Here is a 20941-nt window from a genome sequence, read left to right as displayed (position 1 = left end):
AAATACAAAATATTATTAAATTAAACAAAAATGGTGTTGCTTAGTAAAAAATTTTTCTAATAATTTATTTAATCTGACTAATTTTTGTATTTTGACAGTGACATCCGATTTGGACGTCGAAACGTTAATAAAATCAATTTTTAGTTAAATTGTGGCTTATTTCCCATTTAGAATAGTTGATTATAATAATTAACTTACGTATAAAAATTATTTTAACAATATTTTTACGTGTTATGTCAACTAAAAACATATATTTATTTTGCTAACCTAAATAATATATACTTTAATATATACATTGATTTATTACAATTAAGTTTGAAACATCTGAATAGTTCTGCTTCCCTTCCTTTAACAAATATTTTTCTATCAAACACACGCTAAACATATCAAAATAGCATGTACCAAAATATACAGTCACTGCGCACGCTAAATAATAACGTCACTGGCTTGATTAAGTTTAATTCGCGTGTACATACCTAACTTTTTTATTTGCGTACACGTTAGCGTGTACCTAGACACAGCGAAATATAACCATAATAATAACTAATGTAAAACTATGTGACGTCACGGGTCGTTTGAACTATTTTATACCGCTGAAGACTTTAAATACGTATTTCTAAGTTATTACGAGTTTTTGAAGCGTGAAATTTTGGAAATCTCATTTTTAAACAAGACTGAACATTATTATGTAATAAAAAAAAATTGTGCAAGTTCCCTATTATTTTGTTATTAGTATTTCTTTATATTGTTGCTTTTCTCTTTTTGTGTCTACCTGTCATTTCTGCATGCCATGTATAATGCAACAAAATAGCGAAACATGTTATATTTGCGGGCACACGTCCATCTCGTAAAAGAAGATAATTTTCACACTTAAAAATTAAAGTGAAAAGTAGGTTAGGAACATTATGTGACTGCTCAACAGAATACAATTTCTCCAAGAACTTTAATGAATTTATTAAATGCGATTCAGTTATTTTAGGCCAAGGCTGGAAAAATATTAAGGGAGTTATTTGAAACTGTCTGCAGCGCATCCGGAATTTAACATTACATGAAACACAAATTAAAAATGGAAATATTTTCAAATGTTTTTATTAAAATAATAAAAGAGCTTATAGAATATTGACAACACTGTTCTGAAACTATTTCCTTGTGGCATCTTATGCAATTTATTATTTTTTTGGAAATAAGCCACCATTTAATTTTGAAATTATTCATTCAATTCGTCTTCTTTACAAGAACATACTAACTCCACAATAAGTGTGAGTTCCAGATGAGTGACAGTCAATAATTCTAATTTCGAAACCAGATCAGTTACACGAAAAGCTCCTTTTGCCTTAATGTGTTAACACAACCATGCAGAAACGTGAATGTAGATATATATTTATGTTTTGTTGATTATCGAAAAGCATTTGACAGCGTTAACCATCTAAAGAAGATCTAAATTCTGAGAACAACTAACATTGACGAACAAGACTTACGAATTACCTTAGAACTATATTAGCACCAAATGGCAACAATTGAAATAGCGCATATAACATCCGTAGATATACGAATCTGAATAGTGTGCGCTTCTAAATTATTTAACAGAAGCCTTGAATAGAACAGAAACCGCTTCCTTAAGCGCTATTACAGATTCTTTCGACTGGAATTATATATTTCGGCGGCAGCCCTTATGACCATCTTGAGATTCAAAACAAACAATACTTGGAAGCAGAATTATGTATTGAATAGCCACATAAACACTACTGGAACTATACTTGCAGAATCCATCTTTATGATGAACTCAGATATGAGTACATCAGAACTAATCTTCGCTGAGAAGATTAACACAATTTTACCATCTAGTGAACAAAAAGTCCAACATATTAATAGAAACTTAGTGTGGTTCATTGATGGATCTAACACGGTCCTTAAAGCCTAGGTCAATATACAACTGTATTCCACGCTGAAGTTTTTGTTTTTGTGGCCTGCATTGAGCAAATGATAGATGGAGACCCAAAAACTAAGAGAATCTTAGCAAAACTGATGAGGAACTGCAAAGATCTCATCAATAACCTGGCAAAGGACAATAAAGTGTTTTATTGGTCATAAAGGGGTGCATGGAATGAACAAACAGATATGTTGGCAAAGCAAGGCTCGAAAGAAACCTCTGAAGACCCAGAACCTGTTTGTGGCATCACTAAAGATGTTACGAAAAACGAGATTCACAAATGGCAGATAGAGAATCATCAAAAGAAATAGAAAGCCATTCATGGACAAATCCAGACTAAAAAAATAATCAAGTATTGACAAAAATCTCTCAAACAATTTGATGAACTTTAATAAAAGAGAAATCAAAACGGTCACTAAAATGGTAACTGGACATTGCCATTTAAAAACCACCTATACAAACTAGGTTTGAACCAGAAGAGATCCTAAAACTACTAATAACAAATCTGTTGGCCTTCGTTAAGGCCATAGAACTTATTGAGAGTTTCAGAAAACAAAGACAAGGTATTGTACAAATACCTTACGGCCAAATGACAGAGATGAATGTGGCTCGTTCGATTTAATAAGAAGAAGAAGAACTATTAACCGTGAATAATTCCTCCTCTTGACACAACTGTATCAGCCTGTATATCCTTTTGTAATCTACGAGCAACATGACAGTATAGCTAAAAGTGATTCTATTATTCTCCAGAGCCATGCCAATCCATTCTTCTTTCTTCTTTAGGTGCCGTCTCCTAATTGGAGGTTGGATATCATCATCACTATCTTTACTCTATCTACCGCTGCCTGAAGAGTTCTATAGAACTGCATTTAAACCAGTCCTTTAAATTCTTCAACCATGACACTCTCCTTCTTCCTATACTCCTTTCACCTCTTATCTTTCTCTGTATTATGAATCTTAGCATTTCATATCGCTGTCCCCTCATTACGTGTCCCAGATATTGTAACTTTCTTATTTTTATTATGTTTATTATTTCGCATTCTTTACCTATTTCTCGCAATACTTCCGTGTTCGTTTTTTTCTGTGTCCATGCTATTAATAATAATATACGTTTATTTCAATCAATAATTATTACAATAATTTACAATTTCAGTTTACTTATGGTCCAAGAGCTGTGAGACATTTTTGAGTAGGTATTTTAGGCAACCTGAAAATTTTACAGGTGACTCTTCCATGATAGCCTAATACAAAAATGCCGGTCTGGCTGGAGCGTAGCGGTTATTTTCCCCAAAAATCCCCCCCAAAGTTAAAAAAAAGCGTACAAATTGTTATTACAAAAAAATATCATTGACGTGACTTTAAGTAAATTTAAATATTCAAATATAAAGGAAATAAACAGGTTAGGCGATTTGAGGGCGATTTTAACTCTGCAAGATACTTGCATGGGCGCCACAGGATTATTTTCAAGGGGCGCATCTGAACTTCCTGAGCTGTGATTTCATCTGAATCTGTACATACTGTTAACGAGTATAAAATATACAACTATACATGCATAGCTATGTACATTCTTTCCCGACAGGGAGGTGCAATTGTTATTTTGACAGGGTATTTTTTAATATTAAAAATAAATATTCTAAAAAAGACAGGATTTTTTTGGTGACATCTTCCAACTGCCAGCTGATCAAACAAATTACACGTGCATGTAAATGAAAAGCATTATAGGTAAGCAGCAGTGTGGGAAAGAGCGTATACCGATAGCTGTTTGCGTTCTCTGTTGTAGCTAAACGAGTCCGTTCGCTCGAGAAAAATAACGTGATCTGGCGATTCCCATGTCGTTGGGCCTCGAAAGGTTAGAGTAATAATTATATATTATAGTTTTTTAAATAACTTTTTATTAATTTTGCAAATATAATAGAAAAAGACAAATTTATTATTATAAATAGAGGTAGGTACAGGTAGAAAAGTATAAAACTATAAACTAAATTAATTCTGTGTCCGAATCTTTTATTTCTTCTTCAAACTCCTCATCTGAGCTCAAATATTCATTATTTTCTTCTTCTTCAGACTCCCCTCGAGACCCAGATTCCTCTTCTACATGATCTGTAAATAGTTGTAATATGTATTTAGAATTAATTAAAAATTAATTAGTGATTAATCAATTGAGTTGCTACGTATTCTCTCTCCTTTTATACGGAGTCGAAGCCTGGACAATCACCGGCGCATCTAAAAAAATCTTGCCATTGTTGAGATGTGGTGTTATCGAGTAATGTAAAAAATATCATGGATATACTCAGCTCGTGATATACTGAGTTAATTTTTTTTTTATTTAGATTACACTCCACTACTTTAAATTTTTCAACTAGGATAGGCATCGTCTTCCCTGTTCTCTTTTTTCTTGCACTTTTCCTTATATAACCAATCACATCACCTTTTTTATTTCTTAGTATATGACCAAAGTAGCTCATTTTTCTTTCCTTCATAGTGCAGTTCTTTTGCCTTTTTCATCTTTCCTAATATTTCCGTGTTTGTTACGTTTTGTGTCCATTATATTTTTTACATTATTCGATAACACCACATCTCAACAATGGCAAGATTTTTTCAGATGCGCCCGTGATTGTCCAGGCTTCGACTCCGTATAAAAGGAGAGAGTATACGTATTAACTCAATTAATTAATCATTAATTAATTTTTAATTAATTCTAAATACATCTTACAACTATTTACACATCGTGTAGAAGAGGAATCTGGGTCTCGAGGGGAGTCTGACGAAGAAGAAGAGAATGAATTTTTAAGCTCAGATGAGGAGTTTGAAGAAGAAATACCATATTCGGACACAGAATTAATTTAGTTTATAGTTTTATTAGTTTTATACTTTTCTACCTGTACGTATATTTATAATAATAAATTTGTCTTTTTCTATTATATGTGCAAAATTAATAAAAAGTCATTTAAAAAACTATAATATATAATAATTACTCTAACCTTTCGAGGCACAACAACATGGGAATCGCCAGGTCACGTTATTTTTCTCGAGCGAACGGACTCGCTCAGCTACAACAGAGAACGCAAACAGCTATCGGTATACGCTCTTTCTCACACTGCTGCTTACCTATAACGCTTTTCATTTACATGCACGTGTAATTTGTTTGATCAGCTGGCAGTTGGAAGATTTCACCAAAAATTCCTGTCTTTTTTAGAATATTTATTTTTAATATTAAAAATACCCTGTCAAAATAACAATTGCACCTCCCTGTCGGGAAGGAATGTACATAGCTATGCATGTCTAGTTGTATATTTTATACTCGTTAACAGTATGTACAGATTCAGATGAAATCTTCTGAAGTTCAGATGCACCCCTGAAAATAATCCTGGGGCGCCCATGCAAGGATCTTGCAGAGTTAAAATCGCCCTCAAATCGCCTGGCCTGTTAATTTCCTTTATATTTGAATATTTAAATTTACTTAAAGTTACGTCAATGATATTTTTTGTAATAAAAATGTGTACCCTTTTTTTAAATTTGGGGGGGATTTTTGGGGAAAATAACCGCTATCCTCCAGCCAGACCGGCATTTTTGTATTCGGCTATCATAAAAGAATCACCTGACAATTTTTCAGGTTGCCTAAAATACCTACTCAAAAATGTCTCACAGCTCTTATACTATTACACTAAAGTAAACGTAAAGAAAACTCTTAAAAGCATAAACATGCTTGTTGACTTAATCTGTCTAATATTGACAGGACAGGTTTATGTTTATTGTGTTTTTTACAAATCATTATTTTATTTTTACAGTTTCTAATCTAATTTCTATGTTTTTGAAGTTATACTTCTTTAGGCTCGATTTCATTGAAGGTGAAATGTTGTTAATCTGCGCGCATGCGCACACATGCAGTATGGAGTTAGTTACTAAATGTTTTAATTTATGTATGTATCAGTCCAGAAAAGGTGTGGAAAGAATATATTAGTGTTTTTAAATATATTTTTCTACAAACGTGTTAAAAATGCAATTTTTAGCACTCCATAGGAGCGTTAAAAATGCTACTTTAAGACACTAGTGCTTTAAAATTTTTAAGACACTGCAGTTAAAAGTGAATTGTCAAATTGTGAAACGTCAAAATATTTATATTTCATTTATTAACATTAATATTAATAATACAACTTGCGCAATTTGAAAAAGGTGGTATAAAAGGTTTTTTATTATAATTTTGTGTCTTTGGATTTGTCTTCCTTGGGCGTAAAATAATAAAACATCTATTTTTATATTTCACTTGTCACCGTGATGTGTAATTATGTATATCTGAAACGTCAGTAGCATGCGCCTTGATGGTCTTGTTTTTTAGAGCATTGGACCAGAGATCGAGAAATCGCGAGATTGCGGTTTCAAATCCCGGACGATTCATAATTTTTTCTTTTTTTTTAATATTTGGTTTTGGTTAATTTTTGGTAATTATTGTTAATTTTTTGTATTGTAACTGTTGTAGGTATATTTATTTCGTTGAAATTATATTATAATTATATTATTACGTGCGTAAAAAGTACACACACATTTTTTTTTATCTAGTAGGTATAATTTAAATTTATTAAATTGTTACACAACTCCCTTCTTTCTTTTACCCAAGCAGTAAGTAATTTTTAATACAAATAAAAATTTTTGACATTTTTTAAATTTATAGGCAATTGGTTGTATATTCTTGGAGCAAAATATTTAATTGACCGTTGCGTGATTGTTTTTAAAGTGTGAAGATATTCGACATTCACTTTTCTTCTTGTTTTATAATTTGACACTTTTACTTTAAGAGGAATTTTATCTTTATGAATATTTTTAAGTAGCTTTATGCAGTACAATTGCCGAACATCAAGAACCTGATTTTCATGAAAAAGTTGGTCTGAGGGATATGTTTTTCGTTTTCCATATATTAGTTTAAAAAAACCATTTCTGAGTATTTTGAAGGGTCACCAGATGGCAATCAGCTTCTCCACCCCATCCTAAAATCCCATATACAAGATGAGATTGTACTAGAGACAGGTAAAGCATTTTAAGCTGTTCAACATCCAAAAACTCTTTTAAATAGCGGAATTTTGGTAGCAGTCCTCGTATTTTTCTTATAATATTTTTTATTTGTAAGTCCCATTTAAGGTGCCTGTCAATTATGACTCCTAAATATTTTATGTACTCTCCTCTGCTTTAAATATTTGTTGTTTTTTATTTATTTTTAATGAATTAAAAGTTGGCAGAGAATTTTTATATATTGCAAAAGGTATATATTTATTATTTAGTTTTTTCGTAATTTAATGTGAGTTTGTTTTTTGCAATGTTTTTATAATTTGGAAGTCTTGTTCTGCTATAATTTTAAGATCTTCCCAATTATCGGCCTTATAAAAAATTGCAGTGTCATCAGCAAATCCCATTATGTTTCCAACAGTTTTTAGTTTGAGCATGTCATTAACATAGAGTGTAAAATGTAGAGGGCCTAATACGGTCCCTTGCGGTACGCCATAATTAATCACTTCAGGATCACTTTTGACACCATCAATTTCTACAAATTGTTTTCTGTCAGTTAAGTAACTTTTTAGTAATGTCAAAACCCGTCCTCTTAAACCATACTTCTCAAGTTTTTTCAACAAGGTCTCGTGAGATATCGTGTCAAACGCCTTAGAGAGATCGACGAATATGCATAAACTACGTTTATTAGACTCACAAGCTTCTGATATTTGTGATGTTAGTCTACAAATAGCATCTTGTGTCGATTTTCTTTTTCTAAAACCGTACTGGTAATCCGATACTATACTAAACCTGTCCAAAAAACTTACTAATCTATTTTTAAAATTTTTCAAATATTTTGGAAAAAACAGGCAACAAAGAGACTGGTCTGTAATTTATCACGTCTTCTTTTTTTCCTGTTTTAAACAGAGGTTTGATTTTGCCATTTTCAGACATTTTGGAAAGCAACCATCCTGAAAACATACATTAATGAGAAAAGTCAAAGGAGTAATAATTTCTTCCTTAATTTGTTTGATGGTTTCTGTCTTGATCCCATCCCAACCAGGAGATTTTTTGTTTTTTAAAGATTGTATTGCACTTACCACTTCTTTTTGGTCAACGACATACAAGTACATGCTGCTTTCTATCCTATCTATTTCCTGAATCTGGTCATTATAAATGGGTATTTTTTGTGCATACGTTTGTCCAAATGTACTGTAATGTTTATTAAATTCATTTGAAATTTCTTTTCTGCCAGTTATTATTTCTCCTGTTTTGGTTTTAACCGATTCAAGTTTTGCATTTCCTTTTATTTCCTTTTATTCTAACCATCCTTCTCTAACACCACGTTCCAAGTGACTGTAGCTTATTTTGTTATTTATGTATGTGTTCTTGCTTCAATGTCCAGCTTTCATGTCCAATCCCACAGGTATCTAATAGTCGAGTAATTTTCCGATAAAAGCATAATTTAATAATAAAAATTCTTTATTCGTAAAGCCGAATTCACTAGTAGTCTAATAAAATAAAAAAAAAGTGAATATGTAAATTCGTACAGGTTAAAACAAATTTTATATCAAAGTTTAGGTGGGTACAAAAGATATTTTCAAGAAAGTATCCAAATCATACAAGGGGATCATTGTTTAAATAATTAAAAAGTGGTCAATTTTGCAAAAAAAATACTTTTTAACTGCTGAGGTCATTCAATTAACAATGAAGATTTACAGGATTTTTTTCTGCAAAGCTGAAGGGTAAATCTTTCTCATAAGACTTACTAAATTAAATTTGACCCCCTATTTATTTAAATAATTATATATAAAACTTTAAAAACAAATTTGCAAAAAATTATTTTTAGCGTTTTAAATAAGCACTATAAAATATCTTATTTTACAGACTAAGTTGCGCTATGTTACCATTATTAAGCAGAAAAAAATTGGTCGAAAAATATTTAATATTTTTTGAGATATTGAATTTGTTTATTAAATGTTACTATATTTTCAATTGCAAAAACGTGGTTGTTGCCAAAGAAATATTCACCTGCTTAAGATTTCATTATTTTTATTTTTATGTATATTTTCGATAAATGTATTGATAAATTCAAATTTCAGTTAAACTCCCCCCTAAAATGGCATTTGAAAATTATTCAAATTTGTTTATAATTTGTTTTTTTAATAACGGGGGATTAAGTATTTTGAAATGCCGTTTCGATCATTGGGTTCCTGGGATATTTTTACTAATTAACAAAACTTTTTTTCGTTTTTTCTTCTTCTTTTTCTTCTTGGAGTTATATTACTACGGGCCCTTTTAGGGTTAAATTTTATTAAGAATGTCAAATCTCTGAGTTGTAGATTCTAGACCTAAAAATATTAAGATATAACTAAAATCTTTTAAATAAAGTGTGACTACTTACTCAGTTACAGGGTGTTTTATTTAAAAATTTAAAAATTATTGTTACCAAGTACTTTAAAACTATTTGACGTATCCTTATCATACTTGGCAGAAAGTGTGGCTATTATACACCCTATTAAATTGTGATTAATAAACGTTTCTAGCTAGTGCCAGAGGCGCACGACAGGGGATAGTGAATGATTAACACTTCCCAAATTCTACGCCACTGAGGAAATTACTATTGTAACGAAATTTTTCGAATCTCCAATACTTTGTATGTAAATAACTTTATTGGTATTGATAAAGTCATCAGTTTGAGAGATATTGGAAGTTTAAAATGAATGAATGAATGAATCAAAATAACTATGCCGTTTCATTTTTAACGTCCAATATCTCGAAAACTATTGACTTAATCGTTACCAGTAAAGAGTATATCACTTACATAGAAAGTATTGGAGAATCGAAAAATTTCGCTAAAATAGTAATTCCCTCAGTAGCGTAGAATTTGGGTAGGGTCAACCATTAACTGGCCCCTGTCGTACGCCTCTGGTGGTAGCTAGAAACTTTTGTTTATCACAATTTAGTATACTGTATAGTACTCACACTTTCTGTAAAGTATGATAAGGATACGTCAATTAGTTTGAAAGTACTTGGTAAAAATAATTTTTAAATTTTTAAATAAAACACCCTGTAACTCAGTAAGTAGCCACATTTTATTTAAGTGATTTTAGACCAATCTTGATATTTTTAGGTCTCGAATCTACAACTTAGAGATTCGACGTTCTTAATGAAACTTAACCCAAAAGGTCCCGTAGTAATACAATGCAAAGAAAAAAAAAAAAAAGTGGAAAAAAAGACAAAAAAATTTGTTAATTAGTGAAAAATTCCCAGGAACCCAATTATCGAAACGGCATTTTAAAATATTTAATCACCGCGACGTTATTAAAAAAACAAATTATAAACAAATCTGGATTATTTTCAAATGCAATTTTAGGGGGCAGTTTTATTGAAATTTGAATTTATCAATACATTTATCGAAAACATACATAAAAATAAAAATAATAAGATTTAATACAGGTGAATATTTCTTTGGAAACAACCGCGTTTTTGCAATTGAAAATATAGTAACATTTAATAAACAAATTCAATATCTCAAAAAATATTAAATATTTTTCGACAAATTTTTTTTTACATAATACTGATAATATAGCATAACTTATCCTGTAAAACAAGATATTTTATAGTGGTTATTTAAAACGCTAAAAATAATTTTTTGCAAATTTGTTTTTAAAGTTTTATGTATAATTATTTAAATAAATAGGGGTCAAATTTAATTTAGTAAGACTTATGTGAAACATTTACCCTTCAACTTTACAGAAAATGATCCTATATACCTTCATTAGTAATTTAATGACCTCAGCAGTTAAAAAAGTAATTTTTTTGCAAAAATGACCCCTTTTTAATTATTTAAACAATGATCCCCTTGTATGATTTGGATACTTTCTTGACAATATCTTTTGTACCCACCTAAACTTTGATATAAAATTTGTTTCAACCTGTACGAATTTACATTTTGATTTACATGTAGTGTAATTTTATTTTACTAGACTATAGGTATATTACCAATAAATAATAACTTAATATCAAATTTCTTTTGTTATTTAAACATTATAGGTTCAATCGATATATTGAAGGTACGGCATGTGATGATAAAAGAGCCCACGGGTATATTTTGCCGGTGTCAGCAAGAGATGACGAGAACGCTGGAAAAACAATCCCCCAGGACCTCGCTGATAAAAGAAGTTTCCTGTACAGGATTTAATTGATATGTCTCTTGTAGAAAATCTGGACTTAAAAAAGCAATAAATAGAAATCAATAAGTAATTACTACGAAAACCTGAAAACCTGGGGGATAATTTTATCACAGTTCTACAGGTCTTCCAGAGGGATGATGAATAGACAGAAAAAGATAAAAACGCTGTTTCAATTATTTTTTAAATCGAAATGCTCGAATTAACAAAAAAGCAGATATTTAACGGACCGTAGTTAACTTGTAAACGAGACATGATAAATTACTGCGCATTTCTGAGTTCAGTTCGCCGAGCGCGCCGATTTTTTGTTTTAAATTTAAAATAAGAAATATATGTATAGAGATATTGATATACAGTGTAAATTGTGAAAGGATATTCAAAATTGGGTTGGAAAATACGAACACAGTAAATAAAACAATTTAGACTAAAATTTTTATATATCTAGGCAAAAATTTATATGAAAACTTTCTTCTTCTTCTTCTTTACAAACATGACTGTCGGTTTTTTCAATGTGTCTCCAGTAAGTTGTCATTCTATCTTTTCCGTGGTCTTTCCACTGATCGTCTTCCTATTGGGGAACTGTCTCTCGCCGTTTTTATTACTCTATTCGTTCTCATTCGGCTACTATGATCGTTAAATTCTACTCATCTGTTTCTTACCCCGCTATTAATGTTCTCCGCCTTGAATCTCCGTTGTATATGTACTTCCAGCTCTGTCCCATAGTATTACTATTTATTTTTCTAAAGGTTTTCGTCTCTGCTATTTCTAGCATTCTTTTTGACCTCTCTGTGTCAGGTCATATTTCTGTCGCTTATATCAATATTGGTCTGAGTGACTGTTTTTTAAATTCTGCTTTTCATTTATTTCCGATATCTTTATTTGAGGATCCTAGTAACAAAGTCGGCAATCTCCACTTTTTACTAAAATTGAGTTACTTACATCAAATTATTCGTATTTTAAAACACTATACAAAAATAAAGAGAATTAGAATAAAAAACGGCATCATCCGCCTATAAAATAGCATATAAATTTAGTCTAAGAATCAAACACGGCAATCAACATGAACGAGTTAGAATCAAAGTCGGCAATGTCCTTCTTTGACCAATGAGAATCCTCGCAGCGACTATGTGATATACCACTAGGAGTCGGTTGGAGCCGTTATTGTAATTTTGAAAACAAAATGTTGCTGTTTTATTTTTTATGAGCTATCATAAATAAAATTATCAATAAAACTCTCCAAGGTAACATAAAAACCTTTTATTATTTTCTTGCCGAATTTTAATATCGAAACCGGCAATATACACCTTTTAGTATCAAAACCGGAATTTTCCATTATTAAAAAAGTTTTAATAATTTAGGTAAAGTTTTTTTACTATTTGTTGTCATTTGCCATTGTCTTATAAATTAAACTATATTTGTTTCGATATCACCTAAAATAAAGGCTTATCACTGTTTTGCGCTTTACTCAAAAGTCAAAATGATGGAGATTGCCGACTTTGTTACTAGGACCCTCATTTATCCAATTGTTTCATTCAGCCAACCTGCGGCCATGTTTGCTCTATTCACTTGATCTGCCACCTCTGTTTCGAGCTTTCCGTAGATAGATAATGTGACAAAAATATTTAAACTCCATCACTTGTTCTAATATCTGATCCTCCAGCTATGTTACATTATCTGGCCGTTATATTAAATTTGTGCAGCATACATACGGTGTGAACCATCTCCTCTTTGAAAGATTAGTATTGCATCGTCTGCATAGCAGCTTATATTAAGTTGTTTTGTTCCCATTTGGTATCCTTGTTTAGTTCTTACATTTTTTATTATTTCATCCATGATTAGGTTGAACAATAAAGGACTAAGGAAATTCCCCTGTCTTATCCCATTGCCAGCTTCGATTTGGTCAGTTAGTTCTTTTTCTATCTATCTATCTATAAGCGAGGTTCCTACAGCCTCTGCCGCTTTTCGCATTTCGACCGCCATATTTTTCTCTCCATCCATTCGTCTTCTTTGATGGCTCTATCTCTCATGATGTGCCGTACATTTTCTTCACAGGCAACTGAAGACCTTCTTCTTTTTCTTTTTTGTTGTGGTATGTAATTTAAAACTTTCTTTGGCCATCTATCTACATTCATTCATTTCACTTGACCATATCACACTAGTTGTCTCGTTTCAATTCTATCTACACTGTTCTACAATATACAATTTGTCCTCCTTCTAATATCTTCATTCCTGATATGATCTTTTTGGATACACCACACGCTCTCCTTAGATAACCCATTTCTACTACTTCTGTTCTTTTTCTATCTTTTTTCGTGATCTGTCAAACTTCTACTCCATAAGTCATAATAGGCTCTACCAAGGTACGATAGATTGTCAATTTCGTTTTTTGTCTTATATCTTTAGACCGTAATAGAGAGCTTAGAATGTTTACCGCTTTTCTGCCCTGCGTTCTGTTTTCGATGTCTTTTTTGGCAGTGTATTCTTTAGATATTGTAAACCCGAATATTTATAGACCCGAGCCATAAAAACCTACAACATGAGGTTATTCCATTAAATTTTTAACAGTATCACAAAACATAAAATATATAAAATCACTAATATTTTGGTAGTTACAATGTTTTAATTTTATCTCACAATAATACAAATGGCCACAAAAAATGGTCACAAAAAATGACCACCCCACAAAATGGGTAATTTTTGATGTCGTGAATTTTCTAAATCGGTTGTCCGATTTAAGTGATTTTTTTAACATTTTATAGCCTTATTCTTTAAAAATATCGCTGTAATAAAATTATTGCTAGACAGTTAAATGATCATTGTATACCGGGTGTACCAATCAAACTGTGTCTTATTCTCAAAGTTCACCACACCCTGTGTAATATTCTAGCATTTAAAAAAATAATTAAATTACAACCCAACTATAGCCGCACGTTTTCTTAACATTCTGTTTTTTGATTCATTCGCTTGTGTTGGATAATAAAAAAGTTAGGTACTTTAACAACTAGCCATGTTCTTCATTAATACAGGGTCTTTCTAAATAAGTGCGACAAACTTTAAGGGGCAAATCTGCATAAAAAATAATGGCAGTTTGCTTTATAAACACATGTCGGCAATTGCTTCTTTTCCGAGATACTGGATGTTGAATTATTTTCTTACAAACTGACGATTTATTTATTGCTCTAAAACCGGTTGAGATATGTAAATGAAATTTGGTAGGTTTTAAGATACAGTTATTGCACATTTTTTGACATACAACTAAGAATTTTATATTCACCATTGGCGTGCATGCGGGTAATATTACCCGTCATATTACCCGTATACCCGCCAATGAAGAATATAAAATCCTTAATTGCATGTCAAAAAATGTGCAATAACTGTATCTTAAAACCTACCAAATTTCATTTACATATCTCAACCGGTTTTAGAGCAATAAATAAATCGTCAGTTTGTAAGAAAATAATTCAACATCCAGTATGTCGGAAACGAAGCATTTGCCGATATGTGTTTATAAAGCAATCGGCCATTATATTTTTATGCAGATTTGCCCCTTAAAGTTTGTCGCACTTATTTAGAAACACCCTGTATTAATGAAGAACATGGCTAGTTGTTAAAGTACCTAACTTTTTTATTATCCAACATAAGCGAATGAATCAAAAAACAGAATGTTAATAAAACCTGCGGCTATAGTTGGGTTTTAATTTCAATATTTTATAAATGCTAGAATATTACACAGGGTGTGGTGAACTTTGGGAAAAAAAACACAGTTTGATTGGTACAGCCGATATACAATGATTATTTACCTGTCTAGCAATAATTTTATTACAGCGACATTGCTAAAGAATAAGGCTATAAAATGTTAAAAAAATCACCTAAATCGGACAACAGATTTAGAAAATTCACGACATCAAAAAGTACCCATTTTGTGGGGTGGCCATTTTTTGTGTCGCTCAGTGTAGCTTTTGACACTTAAATTTTTTATAAAAACCTTGTTGTCTATTTTAAATGGATTATTGTTGTCGTAACTGGCGTCGCTCTAGATTTAAATCATGTCTTTCTTTCTGATTCTGCCACATCATTAAGTTCATTTAGTAATAGCAGATTTACAAAATCAATTTTTTTTTCAAAATACATATAATAAACATTAAACACAAATACTCTGGGCTAATTAGCAAAATTCATGGAAAAGTTATTTACCAGCAATTTTATTGCTGGAATCGAATTATAAGATCCTATATATTAATAATATAGGTATGCAAAGTCCGCAGATAGTGTGCTACTTTTTTTATAAACAAAATGGCGCCGACAAATCGTATTTTTTTCAATTATAGCTCTATAACTCGGAAGATTATAACTTTACAACCAAAACACCTTAATAAAAATTCACCGCAATTAAATTCTGCATAGAGATATGTTTTTCACGATTTGCTCCGACGAAAATTTTCCTCGGAAAATGCGGGTTTTCCTAACAAAAACTCTAATTTTCAAATAAAGTTTTAGGTAAGTAATTATTAATCAATAATAAAATAACTTAGTAACATCAAAGCTTTCTTGGTATAGATTGTAATTCCAGAAGCCGGTGAAAATTAAACGAATATTTTAGCAACAATTCAATTGTTAATTAACAAATTACGATGGCAATAATAACCAAAATAATCATGATACATTGATCAAACTTATAAAGATGAGATGCTTATTTAATATTTTATTGACAAAATATAAATTTTTCTTTTTTTTTGCATAATCTTTCAATTTTGAAAAAAAAATAGTTATAATACGTTGGTCTACTTAGTAAAGTACAAAGAAAAGTTATTTACCAGCAATTTTATTGCTGGAATCGAATTATAAGATCCTATATAATATTAATATAGGTATGCAAAGTCCGCATATAGTGGTGCTACTTTTTTTATAAACAAAATGGCGCCGACAAATCGTATTTTTTTCAATTATTGCCCTATAACTCCGAAGATTTTAACTTTACACCAAAAACACTCAAATAAAAATTCATCCCAATTCAATTCTGCATAGAGTTATGTTTTTCCCGATTTCCTCCGACGAAAATTTTCCTCGGAAAACGTGGGTTTTCCCAACAAAATCTCGAATTTTCAAATAAATTTTTTGGGTCAGTAATTATTTATCAATAATTATATAGCTTGGTGAAATAAAAGCTTTCTTGTTATAGATTATAAATTCAGAAGCCGGTGAAAATAAAATGAATATTTTAGCAACAATTCAATTGTTAATGAACAATTTACAGTCGCAATAACAACCAAAATAATCATGAGACATTGATTAAACTGAGAAAGATTATAAAGATGTGATGCCTATTTAATATTTTGTCGACAAAGTATAAATTTTTCATTTTTTTGCATAATCTTTAAATGTTTAAAAAAAAATTGTTATAAACAAATTAAGATTTCTCAGAAATTGTTTATTATATTCTAATTTAAAAAAATACGTAAAATGCGTATTTCATAGGTCTTGAAAATAAATGCTTTAAAAAAATTTTCCAACCATTTGCAAAAAAGTTATGAAACAGCAAAGTAAATATACCAAATCTCCGTTGTTTATAATTTGTTTTAATTGTTTCAAAGCTTAAAAGTTAGTCTATAGTACAACCTAATTACTCACAAAGAATGTCGAAAATTAGTGCAATGGTTATATTTTAATCAAAGATTAAAAATACTTTTTTTTTGTAATTTTTAGCGCAAACGTAGGCCTGATACAGAGTCGGAGCTAAAATGTTCACTCGAAGCGACTGACACGCAGCATGCATTATTTATTAAAAGTGTACATCACGCGGCCGGTCGTCGCTCCGAGTGAAAATTTTAGCTACAGTACTGTGTTACTCTATTTTCGCGCGTGTAAATTCCAAAAAAATATATTTATAATCTTTAATTAAAATATAACTATTAAACTGATAATCGATATTTTTTTGTAAATAATTAGCTTGTACTTTAAACTCACTTCTACGCTTTGAAAGAATTAAAAAATATTATAAACACAGTAGTAATCGTATGTTTACTTTGCTGTTTCATAACTTTTTTACAAATGGTTGCAAAAAAGTTTTAAAGCATTTATTTTAAAGATATTTAAAATGCGCATTTTAGCTATTTTTTAAAATTATAATATAATAAAAACTTTCTGAGAAACGTTAATTTGTTTATAACTATTTTTTTAAACATTTAAAAATTATGCAAAAAAATAAAAAATTCATATTTTGTCGACAAAATATTAAATAGGCATCTCATCTTTATAAGATTTCAAAGCTTGATCAGTGTATCATAATTATTTTGGTTATTATTGCGACCGTAAATTATTAATTAACAATTGAATTGTTGCTAAAATATTCGTTTAATTTTCATCAGCTTCTGTAACTATAATCTAAACCAAAAAGGCTTTTAAGTCACCAAATTATTTAATTATTGGTAGATAATTACTTAACTAAAACTTTATTTGAAAATTAAAGATTTTGTTGGGAAAACCCGCATTTTCCGGGGAAAATTTTCGTCGGAGCAGATCGGGAGAAACGCGTCTCTATGCAGAATTTAATCACGGTGAATTTTTATTTTGGTGTTTTTGTTGTAAAGTTAAAATCTTCGGAGTTATAGAGCAATAATTGAAAAAAACACGATTTTCGTGCGCCATTTTGTTTATAAAAAAAGTAGCACACTATCTGAGGACTTTGCATACCTATATTATTAATATATAGGATCTTATAATTCGATTCCAGCAATAAAATTGCTGGTAAATAACTTTTCCCAAAAATGGCCTATTCTCCGATAATCAGCCCAGACTAAAAGCAAAAAGTTAGGTTAATATAATTAATATGGATTAACTGACATATCTTCAGTCATTCATCACTAGGTAGCGCTATATCTTTCGCTTTATCAAAGTTAATGGGAAATGTCAAGAGTTGTATGTATTACAGTTATTATTTCCTATTATAAAAGTAATTGATTATTACAGTCTAATGTATTTGATAATATCCAATCATTATCTTTAAATTCTTATGATCTTCTTATTGCGCCATCTCCATTTGAAGGTTAGCGATCCAAACGGCAATTGTTGCTTTTAAATCTGTTGCATGAAATAATTTTGAGGATGAGCATTCAAGCTATTTTCTCAGGTCTTTCAGCCCCGAGTTCTGATGTCTTCCTACTGATCTTTTGTCCTGTAGGTATTTTACCTTCCAATATGATTAGGAGTAATTCATATCTTTCACCTATCAACAAATGACCTAAGTATTGTATTTTAAATGTATGGGAGCGTTCAAGTATTACGTAACGCGATTTTTGAAGATTTTTAACCCCCCTCCCTACGTAACACACTCTTATGGGAGTTTAACTTTTGCGTAAAGCAATTTTTAAAGAGTTTTGACCCCCCCCCCCCAACCTGCGTTACGTAATACTTGAACGGTCCCTATGGTATGGATTAAAAGGTATTAATAAAAACTTTTCCTTTTGCTTTCCTTTTATTTTAATGTATAGTTTAATATTATATCTGTATTACTTTCTAAAACGCATCTTCTGAAAACCCAATGATTATTTTACAATAACCCTGTTAAGGAATTTACTGAATGAGTATGAATCTAAATTTAAATTGCAATTTCCGGAAATTTATCATATAATTATGTATACAATAATATTATCTTATATTTAAATAATTAATATCATGTTTGACTAAAATTTAATTATAATAATTATTTCACTTTATTAACAAGGTAAAACAACAAAATATAAATTTATTCATGACAATTAGCAGCAGATTAAAATGTGTCGTTAGTGTGATGTATTTTAAGGAAAGTAATTTATATAATCGGAGTGATAGAAGCGGATTTTGTGCGTGATAAGTAATATGGAAAAACTATACGGGGATATGTTGAATTAGTTGTGTATTTGACTTTCTCCAACGGCCGGAAACCAGAGTGGGGGACGAGGGTAGTTATAAGGGTCGCGGTTTTTATTATTTTTTTGTGACTCTCATGATCGAGATAATGCACCAAAATTTGGGAATAAGTAGGTGCCAAAGTGCCAAAAACAAACGCTCGAAACTCTAGATGACATAACTTAGCAATAACCCTGGGCACCCAAGTGCTTCGGAGGTCGGTTCTGATTGCAAATTCGTGTTCAGTGACCTAAAATACCCCGAAATAAGAAAATCCTGCCCTTAATATACTGATTTTAACATGTTTATGCATTTTTCGATGCGTTTTATATACTCTAAAATGTAATAATGCATTTCCACCTATTTTTTTATTGTAGACTTTTTTCCAGACGTCATCCTAATCCTAAATAAAATGCAAAAAATTGCAAGTCTCTATGTACCTACTATATTTAAAAACAAGTAATTGGACTTCGTAAGTCCTAGGTTTTCACCCAAAGTAATCGAAAGTAGAACTGGAAGACGATATTTGAATTTTACGTGTAACTTTGCGTGGATTGATATACGAATTTACTAATTTTGAGTCATTTTTACTAAACTTTGACATTTGTCACCTCATTTGTAATTCTACCCGGTATAATGGCGGAGGAGTTATATTGGCGGTCGTACAGACCGACAGAAAGATTGCCTAGGTCAAATATCTCACCTTTAGTACCATCCTTGGATTATAAGCTTTCATTTGACACCTCATTTATCATTCTAGCTGGTATAATGATGGAGGAGTAATATTCGCGGTCGGACGGACCGACGGACAGACCGCCTAGGTCAAATATCTCACCTTTAGTACCATCCTTGGATTATCAGCTTTCATTTGACACCTCATTTGTCATTCTACCTGGTATAATGACGGAGAAGTTATATTCGCGGTCGTACGGACCGACGGAAAGACAGCCTAGGTCAAACATCTCACCTTTAGTACCATCCTTGGATTATAAGCTTTTACTTGACACCTCATTTATCATTCAAGCTGGTATAATAATGGAGGAATTATATTCGCGGTCGGAGGGACCGACGCACAGACCGCCTAAGTCAAATATGTCACCTTTAGTACCATCCTTGGATTATAGGCTTTCATTTGACACCTCATTTGTCATTCTACCTGGTATAATGACGGAGGAGTTATATTCGCGGTCGTACGGACCGACGGAAAGACAGCCTAGGTCAAATATCTCACCTTTAGTACCATCCTTGGATTATAAGCTTTCATTTGACACCTCATTTGTCATTCTACCTGGTATAATGATGGAGGAGTTATATTCGCGGTCGGACAGACCGACGGAAAGACAGCCTAGGTCAAATATCTCACCTTTAGTACCATCCTTGGATTATAAGCTTTCATTTGACACCTCATTTGTCATTCTACCTGGTATAATGATGGAGGAGTTATATTCGCGGTCGGACAGACCGACGGACAGACCGCCAAGGTCAAATATCTCACCTTTAGTACCATCCTTGGATTATCAGCTTTCAGTTGACACCTCATTTGTCATTCTAGCTGATATATTGACGGAGGAGTTGTGATTACAGACAGACGGACGGACAGGCGGACGTGGATAATACAAAGTTTTCACGTCTTTTCAAAATTGGGTGAAAACAATATATTTATTCCTGTGTTTTTAGTGTTAAATGCTCTGGTCTAATAAAAACAATTGCCATACCTACATGTAAAATTAAAGTTGATGATCATAGTCTAGAAATATTATCATTTCTACATATTTTCCGGTCAATCTAAGCTATTTTTTTCTAGGCCTGATAAGAATAGTGTGTATATATTATTAAAATCTATTGTGTTGCATTTTTATTTTCAAAAAAACTAACATCTGTGAAATTCTGTGAATTATCTACCTCGAAAAATCATATAGACATCTGTTTCTAGGTGCATGCTTTATTAAATGAT

This window comes from Diabrotica virgifera, chromosome 5 (assembly GCF_917563875.1).
Source record: "Diabrotica virgifera virgifera chromosome 5, PGI_DIABVI_V3a".
Taxonomy (NCBI): domain Eukaryota; kingdom Metazoa; phylum Arthropoda; class Insecta; order Coleoptera; family Chrysomelidae; genus Diabrotica; species Diabrotica virgifera.
The sequence above is the reverse complement of the archived record's forward strand: the minus strand, read 5'-3'. Positions refer to the sequence as shown.